General features: G+C 51.9%; 1 protein-coding gene across 1 annotated transcript in view; it reads left to right on the top strand.

The window, feature by feature from the left end:
* Positions 1-12,571, top strand: part of SHISA4 (shisa family member 4) — a 93,065-nt gene that overhangs the window by 27,957 nt on the left and 52,537 nt on the right. The gene's annotated exons all lie outside the window — the stretch shown is intronic.

Genomic DNA, 12,571 nt, shown 5'->3' with positions numbered 1-12,571 from the left:
TCCTTTACCATATCAACAAATTTGAGAGCCCGTGAAAAACACGTGCCTAACCTGACCAATTAAAACCTGCCCTATATCTCTAGGTCTTGTACCAAACCGTATTAACTACTTAAGTTTCCACTAGAACCACAAACCATATCACAGGCGACAACTAACAGAACTCACAAACCCACATGCTCTCTTCACAAATACACAACAGGCAGCAGGCAACTGAATATGTGACGGTCCTTCCGAGATTAATATGGCCAATAGCCGTGAGACCCGTCTGCCCGTCAACAGATACCCCAACAAACCGGACACAGTCAGGCAATCAGTGCCACACACCCCACCGAGACCACGGGAAGACTACAGATTATGAAAAATCAGCAGACCTACCGTACTCTCGTTCGGAAGTGATCAGTTTCCTGGGGTGTCCAGCACGTCATGCCATTCCAGTTGCCGGTTCATCAGGATTTCAGGTGTCTCCGTCTATTGGCCCCACGTTGGGCGCCAATAATGTTAAGGTGAACTCATAACCAGAGATCACTAGTTGCCTACTGCCTGGCCGAATTGATATGGGCCAAGTGCATGCATAAAAGAATCCACACCAGACACAGTCGGATGTGTAATCTCTTCTTGGTCACAGTAGAAAATGGCACCAAACAGACAGAGAGACTCGTGCGTCCTCTTGATATAGGCTAGGGGCGTACACAAGTTCAGATATGCATATTTAGTGGGACAGTTCATGGGCTAGCCAATGGGGAGATCCGTGTTGCTGTTGATGGGCGGGTCTGACTCCAGTGGATGAAACCATGACGATGGGAGGGACGTCATCTGGTGCATCCATGCTGATGGTTTGGTCTGTGATTTCCAGCTTGACCAGGGATCTTCCCTTATATGGTATCTTCTTTCATCTGGACATTCCTTGCATTCCAGGCAAGGTGTGGAGAAACAGGCAATGGCAGCCACCTTTATATCTGTGTCATGCATATGATCTGAAACCTGAATTATGTAAGACAAATCGACATATTTCCCACAATGCTCTATGTCCAGAGGTTAATTAAGTATTTCATTTTATGGCTCTCCTCAACACAGAAGAGCAGCAAAATGATACTTTAGGATTAGATGATCTTGTTGAAGCTGCTTCAAAACACTTTCATATTCATCACATGCGCTGTGTTGTGCACACGCTGCAGCTGGCAATAAGAGATAGTCTGCAAGAGGGGCCCCAGTTTCACACATCCATCTTTTCGCCAGTTTGGCGCATGCGGCACACTCTAGTACAGTGTATACAGTACAGTGGCAGCACGACAAACGATCACATGCATTCATGTGACCAGAGCATGTGACCCGGAAGTTGTGGCGCTGCCACTGTACTGTATTGTACTGTACTGGCTTGCGCCACATCCGCCAAACCGCCAAAAAGCTGGATGTGTGAAACTGGGCAGACATGCTGGAAATCTGATTGGAAAAGTGAGTAAGTTGGTTATTGCCGCCAGAAACCCTAAAATTAATTCTGTCTTGAAGAGACATACTGGGAAAGGGGCAATTGTTGATCAATCCACTCGGTGGGGCAGCACTTATTTAATGACTAAGCGATTGCTTGAACTAAAATAGTTTCTTATAGATATGGTGAACCCTCAAGTAACCTTAAATGAAGGTCAATGGACACAGGTAGCTGAATTGAAGGAATTGCTTAATCACCCATTTACCGTGACTAAAAAATTACAAGCTGAGGATTTAACTCCTGGCATTTTCATAAGGGAGTGGAAGAACTTGCTATTTTGCCTGTCCCAAAGAGTAGGTTTAATCGCAGATGGCATTTCTGCTTCAATGAAACGGAGAGAGACACAGCTATTTGAAAATAAAATTCTTCTGGCAGCTGTTTATGTGGACCCAAGTCATCGTATACTGCTTGATGATGTTGTTCTCAAGTCTTAAAATTATTAGGTCAGATTTGAGGTCATCTATGAAGGAGGATCTGATGGAGGCAATTTTATTTCTTAGAACAAATTCATAGACTGCACAAATGTTATTTAGTATGTTTTTGTTGAAAACTTTTTTGCCACTTACATAGTTTATTACATCGTGTTATATATAACACTGTGTAGTACACTATGTAAGTGGCAAAAAACAGTTTTCAACAAAAACATACTAAACAACATTTGTGCAGTCTATGAATTTGTTCTAAGAAATAAAATTGCCTCCATCAGATCCTCCTTCATAGATGACCTCAAATCTGACCTAATAATTTTAAGACTTGAGAACAACATCATCAAGCAGTATACGATGACTTGGATCCACATAAACTTGGATTCTCCATTAAAACTAGCAGAGCCGAAGATGATCGTCTGCCATATGCATCAACAGACCAGCATTTGCAGATTAACATCACTGTTCTCTCAGCTGCAGGCTACACACAGCTGAACTGTGCTCTTCCTTCAAGCTTTCAGGACAGTTGAGTTTGGTAGAAACCAGCATTTTATGTACACATGGTGTCTTTTAGAAGCCAACACAGCCACCGAGTTTTCCCTGGCAAAATCAGCTTTGCCGTCTCTATTACGGTAGCTCCACCCCCGGTGTCTCTTGCTCTATGCTGTAAAGTATAGAGATGAATGAGGCTGCTTTCACACATCCGGCTTTTGCTGTGCGGCTCAATCCGGCTGTGCAAGCTATGCAACGGATGCGGTGAAAACACCGCATCCTTTGCATAAGTTTTTCCCATGCGGCCCGTCCGGTTTTTGCCGCTTGCGGCATGCTACTGAGAATGCGCAGTGGCAAAAACCGCATGCGGCGGCCGGATACGTTTTTTGCCGCATCCGTCCGCCATAGGCATGCATTGAAAAATGCGCCGCATCGGCCGAATGTGGCGCGATGCGGTTTTTTTTTTTTGCCGCACGAAAAAATGTGCCAGGCAACGTTCCATCCGGCCGTCGCATCGGCTAAATCTGCTGCATGCGGCAAAAACCGGATGGAACGCAAGGCCATGCGGCACAATGCGGCACTAATTAAAGTCTATGCAGAAAAAACGCAACCGGCAGCAAAAAAAAAAAAACGGTTGCGATTTTCCTGCAAAGTGCCGGATTGTGCTGCATTGCAGAAACCGGAGGTGTGAAAGCAGCCTGAGCGTGTCATTTCTTTTACCCACTTCAGGGTTTCCAAACTCTCAAGTAGGTAAAAGAAGTAACATAAGAAGGAACATGTGCACAGAAATATTGTTCTTACAGTGATGTGTGTTATCTTCATTTAATGAAGCACTCTTTAAGGTGGGTTCTGACGGAATCTGCCTGGATAAGTGTTGTTTGCACATATACTACAAGTGAAGGAAAAGCCCTGCACCGCCAGCCTTTAGGTTACCTTATGATTTTCACATATGTGCAGGGGAAGGAGTTGCAGCGCATGGTTAGCTCCGGAGGCAGCGTGCACGTCGGGAAAGAGAGTCAGTCTCAGTAGTTCATAAGAAGCAAGAAGGAAACCTGACTTCATACAGCTGCTGTGCCGGAAAGGTGTATTCAAGGAATTTTTTCATCAATGCACTGGACTGGAGGGGCCAGGACCACATCCTCTGAGCCACTGGACTCCGAGTCTGTGGTCCAGTATCCCCTTTCCTGGTTACCAGGTTTTTTATGTATGGTTTTTTCTTATAATTCCTTGTTCTATCCTTCGTCCAGCAGAAAATCTGTTTCATGTCATAGTCAATTTTATCCCTTAAAAATTTCTCCCTTTTCTTAATTTTTATCTCTGCCTGTGTCTCAATTAATTTTTTATCCAATTTTTGAACAAATGCAAGCCAAAAATCCTCCGTCATACGTGAACGAGTGTCCCTTTTTAAATTGTCCATCTCTATTGTCACAAACCACCGGGGGGGTCACTCAGAAATCCCCCGCGCTGGCTACCAGTACGTCACAATCGGGGGGTAACAAGTGGGGGTCACCCCTCCTTTATACCTCCCGACCGACAGACAGAGCACGTGACGCGCTCTCTAGCGCCCCTCTTATAGTCAGGCCAATTATTGAATTGCCCGACCATAAGCAAGGAGGCCGCTATACTACTTATGCCGATTATTGAAGGGTCCCCGGTGAGAGTAAGGTATATATTCCCCCGACCTCCGCGGGCGGAATATATAAAATCTCCCCGAATCTCACTGGCCTCCCCACAATAATCCTTGGCACAATTCGCTGCCACCAACCGATTTACGGTAACTATTAGCCGAACACACAGACGTGGGATTCAAGATCGAGATAACAGAACAGCCCAAGATTAATTATATAATTTAATCAGCCTAAAGCACACTAGAAACTACAATATATACAATAGGGAATCTACAGAATATACATATGTCAGAGTACAGTTACAATCAAAGCATGGGTTACAAACAGGCATACACAGTTCCAGCAGTTACCTTGTTGCGTCTGGCCACAGGGGGGCGCTGTACCCAGGTTTCTAGGATCCTTCCCACAGATGTTTCCTACACGTGCCCCCAGCGAAAAGACCACTGGAAAATGGCCGAAGTAGGGTTATCAACCTGGGCAATCCAGGTCCCCTCCTACCTTAGTGACCTCACAGGGAAGCACTGCCACTCCCCCTGCATGGATCAGAATTATCCAGCAAAGGGGATATTGGCCATAACTTTGCCTGGGAGCGTCGTAGGCAGACGCCAATGCTCTCATTGTGACAGTTATGAATTTAGCTACAGAACGAGGGGACTCATGACCTGTCTGCCAGTTCCCCATTGGCTGATATCACGCCTGGGGCATTTCCCAATGTCCTGCTCCCATAAAAAGGGGGTGCCGGCATCGTCCACATGCGGAGACACCATTTTTATGGTTGCCATATTTATCGGAAATATGGCTTGCGAGATATGAACCATTTTTTACTGGAGTCGTTCTGTCTAGCTAGTTCCATAGCCTTGCTAATGAGATACAACTCTTGTTACAGGGTGACGGCAGGGAGTCATCCTGTGTCCATTGTTCCCACACCACCTCATCTCCATATCACAGGACATGGCCATGGAGGTGTGAGTGGAACACTGAGAACAAGAAGGGAGGGGGCACTGCCAGGGAGTGATGAGGGACTATGACTGGAGTCATAATTCATCTTCATATCCCGGGATTTGCCTCACACCTCCCCCCTTTTGAGGGCGCTAGGGGGCAGCACACTCCGGTGTTCCCCCGTGCGCCCGTCCGCGACCTCTCCTTGTCGGGACAGCCCGTCTGCGTTACCGTGGTCACGGCCCCTTTTGTGGCGAATGGTGAAGTTGTATTGCTGGAGCGCAAGGCTCCATCGCAACAATCGTCCATTCGTCCCAGAGACGGTGTGCAACCAGCTGAGGGGATTGTGGTCCGTCTCCACGATGAAGTGGCGCCCGTATAGATAGGGTTGCAGACGCTGCAGGGCCCACACTATGGCCAGGCACTCCTTCTCCATCGTGGAATAGGCAACTTCCCTTGGTAACAGCTTCCTGCTCAGGTACAAGACTGGGTGCTCTTGGCTCGCAGAGTCCACCTGGCTGAGCACCGCACCGAGGCCGAAGTCACTGGCGTCGGTCTGTACTACAAACGGCCGCGTGAAGTCGGCTGCCTGTAGCACGGGCGGGCTGGACAGGGCGTCCTTTAGGGCCCGGAAGGCTGTCTCGCAGTCCATTGTCCAATCGACTGCAGAGGGCAGCTTCTTCTTGGTGAGGTCCGTCAAGGGCTTTGCCAGGCTACTATAGCATGGAACAAACCTCCTATAGTACCCAGCGGTCCCCAAGAAGGACATCACCTGCTTCTTGGTCCTGGGGGTGGGCCAGGATGCGATGGCTTCCACTTTCTCAGGCTCGGGCTTCAGTGTTCTCCCACCTACCCGGTGACCGAGGTACTGGACCTCGCTCATGGCCAGCTGACACTTTCCCGGCTTGATGGTCAAACCTGCCCGGTGGATCCGCCTGAGCACCTGTGCTAGATGCTCTAGGTGGTCCTCCCAGGTGGGACTGGAGACGGCAATGTCATCCAGGTACGCGGCCGCGTACCCTTCAAGTCCCTTGAGCAGGGTGTTGACCATCCGCTGGAAAGTGGCAGGGGCATTCCTCATCCCGAATGGCATCACCGTGGACTCGTACAGTCCAAATGGGGTAATAAAGGCAGAGCGTTCCCTGGCCTTGCGAGTCAGGGGGATCTGCCAATATCCCCGGCTCAGATCCATGATGGTCAGGTACTGAGCCCCGGCCAACTGATCGAGCAGGTCATCGATGCGTGGCATTGGGTACGCATCGGCGACCGTGACCGCATTGAGCCCCCTGTAGTCCACGCAGAACCGATTGGTTCGGTCCTTCTTAGGGACGAGGACTACAGGCGAGGCCCAAGCGCTGTTGGATGCCTGGATCACCCCCAGCTTCAGCATCTCGTCAATCTCCTGGCGCATGTGTTGCTGCACCTCCAGGGAGACCCGATATGCTGAACGCCGGATCGGGGGATGATCCCCAGTGTCCACGTGATGGACAGCCAAGTCAGTCCTTCCGGGCTGGTTGGTAAACAACCCCCGGAAGGGGAGGAGGGTGGCCCACAGCTGGGACCGTTGGTCTTCCAAGAGCTGGTGGCCAACCTCCACATCCTCAATGGATCCGCCTGCCCTAACCTGGGCTAGCATATCCAAGAGGGTTTCCGCTTCTCCCTCCTCGGGCAGGTTGCACACGGGGAGCGCACATGCCTCCCGCTCATGATGTGCCTTCATCATGTTCACATGGAAGGGCTTCCGCCTTCCACGGGCAGGGTCCAGGGTGACCAGGTACGTTACAGGGTTGAGCTGCTGGTACACGAGGTATGGGCCTTCCCAGGCTGCCTGAAGCTTGTCCTGTGGTACGGGGACCAGTACCCACACCTTTTGACCCACTTGGTAGGTCCTCTCACAAGCGTTCTGGTCGTACCAACGCTTCTGATCGGCCTGGGCTTGAGCCATATTGTCGTGTACCAGTTGCGTCAAGGCCTGCATTTTGTCCCGGAAGCGCATGACATACTCGATAACCGACACTCCAGGGGTGGCCAAATCCCCTTCCCAAGCCTCTTTCACCAGAGCCAGGGGGCCCCGCACACGTCGCCCGTACAGGAGCTCAAACGGTGAGAATCCTGTTGAGGCCTGTGGAACCTCCCGGTAAGCAAATAACAGGTGTGGGAGATACCGCTCCCAGTCACGCCCATGGGAGTCGACCAACATCTTAAGCATCTGCTTTAAGGTGCCATTGAACCGCTCGCACAGGCCATTAGTCTGTGGATGGTACGGGCTGGCCACCAGATGTCGCACCTGGACTTGCTTACAGAGGGCCTCCATCAGCTGGGACATGAATTGGGTCCCCCGGTCAGTGAGCATTTCCTGGGGAAAACCCACTCGGGAGAAAATCTCCAGCAATGCGGTGGCCACCTTGTCAGCCCGAATGGACGACAAGGCCACTGCTTCTGGGTACCGGGTGGCATAGTCCACTACCGTCAGTATGAAGCGTTTCCCGGAGCTGCTGGGGATGGCCAGCGGGCCGACCAGATCCACAGCCACCCTCCTGAAAGGCTCATCGATGATGGGCAGAGATACCAGTGGGGCTTTGGGGCGTGGCCCCGCCTTCCCCACTCTCTGACAGGTTTCACACGAACGGCAGTAGGCAGCCACATCGGCCCCCATTTTTGGCCAGTAGAAATGCTGGTTTAACCTGGCCTTGGTCTTAGCGATCCCTAGGTGTCCGGCCATCGGAATCTCATGTGCGATCCGCAACAACTCCGTCCGGAACGGATAGGGTACCACCAACTGTCGGTCCCTGGGCCACGCCTCCGGTGAACCCTGCTGGACCGTGGCCCGGTACAGCCGTCCTTGGTCCCAGACCACTCGCTCCGGGTCCGAGTCCGAGGGAGGCTGTGCCGCCTGCTCCTTAAGAGCTTTCAGGCTGTCGTCAGCTTCTAACGCTGCCTGAAACCCCTGACTAGATGTGGCCAGAATCGACGAGACTGTCACATCTTCAGTCAGTACCCCGGGACCTGTGTCCTGGCCTCCACCTGACTCGGCTGCCACTTGGTCAGAAGGGGAAGAGCTATCGGACCTCCGGGAGGCCCCTTGGCTTCCAGCACTCCCACTGCGGGTGACAGCGGCCACAGCCGCTGCGACCGTGGGTCGTGCCTGCTCCTCCTCCGTTCCTGACCAAGTCGCCGGTTCAGGCAGACCTACCTGGCTTCCTGACACCCCGGTTGTGGGGGAACCATGCACCGAGATCTTACCTGGGAGCACTTCCGCTCCTGGACCGGCCCCAATCTCACCTGCCTGTTCCCCTCCTGCAGCAACAGAACCCCGCTGTGAAATCTCTGGGGACCCCACATTTGCTGTGGTAGCCCCCACCCCACACACTGGTCCTCCCCCTGCAGCACCCTGCTCTCTGCTTATCCCTGCAGAGGGCAGCAGATCCCAGCTCACAGGCTGATTACTTGTAGAGGCATGGTCACACCTTTCTCTGACCCCCTCCCCTGTCACAGCTGCAGCTGTGTGTGTGTCTATGGTGTCTATGCAAGCAGAAATATCAGAGTTCACTCCCTCCTCCCTTACATCATTCATAGATAACACATTAACATTGTCCGGAGGCATGTCAGTACTGGCTGAAGGTTCAGCCCTTGGTTGGGGCCCAAACTGGGAGGTTATCTGCCCCAAATCTGTCCCAAGTAGCACGTTTGCGGGGATCCGATCAGTTACCCCCACCTCCCTCACCCCTCGCCCTGCGCCCCAGTCCACATAAATGTCAGCAACAGGCAGCGCCGGGTCAGTGCCTCCAATCCCGGAGACAGCGAGGGTTTTTCCAGGGATCAAGTCTTGGGGGGACACCATCTCAGGCCGCACCAGAGTCACCTCCGAGGCGCTGTCTCGCAGTCCTATGGTCACAGACCGGCCGACGGTGACAGGTTGGAAGCTGTCCAGGGACCTACCACCACCCCCACCCACACAATACACCTTGGGCGGCCCTTGGGACGGGGACGGAGCCGGGGCCTTGGGACGCTGAGGGCACATGGCCTTGAAGTGTCCAGGTAGGTTGCACTGGTGGCACCGTCTTGGTTCCGCCACGGGCCTGGAGAGGGGAGTTGAGGGGGACACCCCCTGCAGTCTAGGGGCAGGTGGGGCAGTCGCAGAATTCATCTTACCCCCTCTCCAGGTGCTGCTGGTGGCCGCTCTCCTGGCCTCAGGGGCCCGGTTGTTGGTGTAGTCATCGGCAAGGGCAGCTGTAGCCGTGGACCCCTTTGGCTTCTGGTCTCGGATGAACTGGCGGAGATCCTCAGGGCAGTTCCACAAGAGTTGCTCCGTGATGAACAAGTCCAGGGTCTCCGGTCCGGTGGAAAGCTGCAGGCCTTGGGTCCAGTGGTCGGCAGCTCGGGCAAGTGCCCGCCGGTGGTCAGCCCAGGAGTCCTTTGGTCCCTTCTGTAGGCTCCGGAACTTCTTGCGGTAGGACTCCGGGGTGAGGTTGTACTGTTGGATCAGGGCCCGCTTGATGGTGTCGTAGCCCTGATCTGCCTCAGCAGGCAAGTCCCCAAGGACATCGAGGGCCTTACCCCTTAAACGGGGGGTCAGGTATTTGGCCCACTGCTCCTTGTCCAGATGGTGCTGCAAGCAAGTCCGTTCAAAAGCAGTCAAGAAAGAGTCCAAGTCTCCATCCTTCTCCAGCACTGGGAAGTCCTCAACACGGACCTTTGGAAGTTTGGTGTCTTGAAGGTCACGTGTGGCTGATGAGGGCTGGAGCTTGGCTAGATGCAGCTGGTAGTCACGGTCTGCCTGTCGCTCCGCAGCCTCACGCTCTGCCTGGCGCTCTTCACGCGCTGCTTGCCGCTCCGCAGCCTCAGCATCACGCGCTGCCTGCCGCTCTGCCCTGCGCTCTGCCAGGAGTTCCTTGTAGCCCTTCTGGTCTCCAGCCTGGAGAAGGGCCATAGCCATTTGAAGAAGGCTATCCGAGCCTCCCAGGCTCGGTGGAATGGCACGTGGTGATCTGCGGCCCGCTGCGGAGCCTGGTGCTTCACTGTCCATTGCAGAGCGGAGGGCTGGCATCTGGCTCGTTGAGGACCCTTGGGTGAGCTGCTCCTCATCTTGTCCATAATTGCTAGGTTGTGCAATGTCCTCTGCAGAGCTGTTTTCTGGCGTCGAGCTCCTGGAGGACTCGTGGGCAACCTCCTCATTACTGTCCACAGCACCGTCCTCCCTCTCTTCGGCTCCTGCCTTAGCATTGGCCAGTTGCATAGCTCTGCTCCTGGTGCCATCAGCCATTCTTGCAGACTTTTGGTCACTGACACAGAACTGACACCTGATGCTTCCACACACCTTACAGTATCTGCACTCTGACACTCTAGTGTTGAGCTAGTCTGAAGACCCCAGCAGCCACAGCTGCTGCAGGCAGTCTTTAGTGTCTGGGAGTATGGGTCTCACACTCACACACACTATTATCTCGATCCCACCGCTATGCCACCAATATGTCACAAACCACCGGGGGGGTCACTCAGAAATCCCCCGCGCTGGCTACCAGTACGTCACAATCGGGGGGTAACAAGTGGGGGTCACCCCTCCTTTATACCTCCCGACCGACAGACAGAGCACGTGACGCGCTCTCTAGCGCCCCTCTTATAGTCAGGCCAATTATGGAATTGCCCGACCATAAGCAAGGAGGCCGCTATACTACTTATGCCGATTATTGAAGGGTCCCCGGTGAGAGTAAGGTATATATTCCCCCGACCTCCGCGGGCGGAATATATAAAATCTCCCCGAATCTCACTGGCCTCCCCACAATAATCCTTGGCACAATTCGCTGCCACCAACCGATTTACGGTAACTATTAGCCGAACACACAGACGTGGGATTCAAGATCGAGATAACAGAACAGCCCAAGATTAATTATATAATTTAATCAGCCTAAAGCACACTAGAAACTACAATATATACAATAGGGAATCTACAGAATATACATATGTCAGAGTACAGTTACAATCAAAGCATGGGTTACAAACAGGCATACACAGTTCCAGCAGTTACCTTGTTGCGTCTGGCCACAGGGGGGCGCTGTACCCAGGTTTCTAGGATCCTTCCCACAGATGTTTCCTACACGTGCCCCCAGCGAAAAGACCACTGGAAAATGGCCGAAGTAGGGTTATCAACCTGGGCAATCCAGGTCCCCTCCTACCTTAGTGACCTCACAGGGAAGCACTGCCACTCCCCCTGCATGGATCAGAATTATCCAGCAAAGGGGATATTGGCCATAACTTTGCCTGGGAGCGTCGTAGGCAGACGCCAATGCTCTCATTGTGACAGTTATGAATTTAGCTACAGAACGAGGGGACTCATGACCTGTCTGCCAGTTCCCCATTGGCTGATATCACGCCTGGGGCATTTCCCAATGTCCTGCTCCCATAAAAAGGGGGTGCCGGCATCGTCCACATGCGGAGACACCATTTTTATGGTTGCCATATTTATCGGAAATATGGCTTGCGAGATATGAACCATTTTTTACTGGAGTCGTTCTGTCTAGCTAGTTCCATAGCCTTGCTAATGAGATACAACTCTTGTTACAGGGTGACGGCAGGGAGTCATCCTGTGTCCATTGTTCCCACACCACCTCATCTCCATATCACAGGACATGGCCATGGAGGTGTGAGTGGAACACTGAGAACAAGAAGGGAGGGGGCACTGCCAGGGAGTGATGAGGGACTATGACTGGAGTCATAATTCATCTTCATATCCCGGGATTTGCCTCACATCTATATTTAAAGTGGAGTATTCCTCCTCATTTTTCTTTAACACCAGTTTTAACAACTTCATTGAACAGTCTAGTTGAATTTCTTCCCATTCCTTTGTGAACATTGCATCTTCCTGGAAATGGGATAAAGACTTTATAATACGACGGCCCCTAGGGACTCTAACAGTGTTTTTATAAATGGGACCAGAAAAATTAGTCTGCCAAAAAATTGTATATTATTACACTAAGCCCATATCACAAATTTGTCCTTTTTTGTACTTTGTTTTTAACTTTGCACAGTGATTCCTCTGTTTTTAACATGTGGTGATGTGACCTGGGTGCACTCCCCTATTTAAGGAGTGTATGATCGCCCCCACATGTGGACCCGTAGAAGCCTGATTGGCAGGCGAAACGGCCGTCGTCCTCCTGGAGGGGCTCGCATCCAGGTCATCTCCCGCTGATTTTACCTGCACTGATGAAAAAATTCCTTGAATAAACTTTTCCGGCACAGCAGCTGTATGCAGTCAGGTTTCCTTCTTGCTCCTTATGAACTACTAGGTTGTTTGCACATACCCTAACAATTGTCACAATTCTTCCGCTCAGTGGGTTTTGAATGCAATGAGTGACTGCTGTGCTATGGAATCAGCATGATGAGCTGTCAGATTGAGTGACAGCTCAGTCGTCCAATCTGGTGCTTGGGCATGCTGAGCTGTCGGTTTGTTAAGTGACCGCTCCGCCCTGACAGGTGCTGTTTTTTGTGATTGTCCATTTCCTTAGCTTAGTAGTTGATCCCAGGACACTGCCAGTTGTACTGTAGCATTCTGCTCAGTGGTGCTTGTTGGCCTAGTTATATTCGCTCTGTGTTGTGATCTATTGTTG

The sequence above is a fragment of the Anomaloglossus baeobatrachus genome, chromosome 2, assembly GCF_048569485.1.
Source record: "Anomaloglossus baeobatrachus isolate aAnoBae1 chromosome 2, aAnoBae1.hap1, whole genome shotgun sequence".
In the NCBI taxonomy this organism is placed as follows: Eukaryota; Metazoa; Chordata; class Amphibia; order Anura; family Aromobatidae; genus Anomaloglossus; species Anomaloglossus baeobatrachus.
The sequence above is the reverse complement of the archived record's forward strand: the minus strand, read 5'-3'. Positions and strand labels throughout refer to the sequence as shown.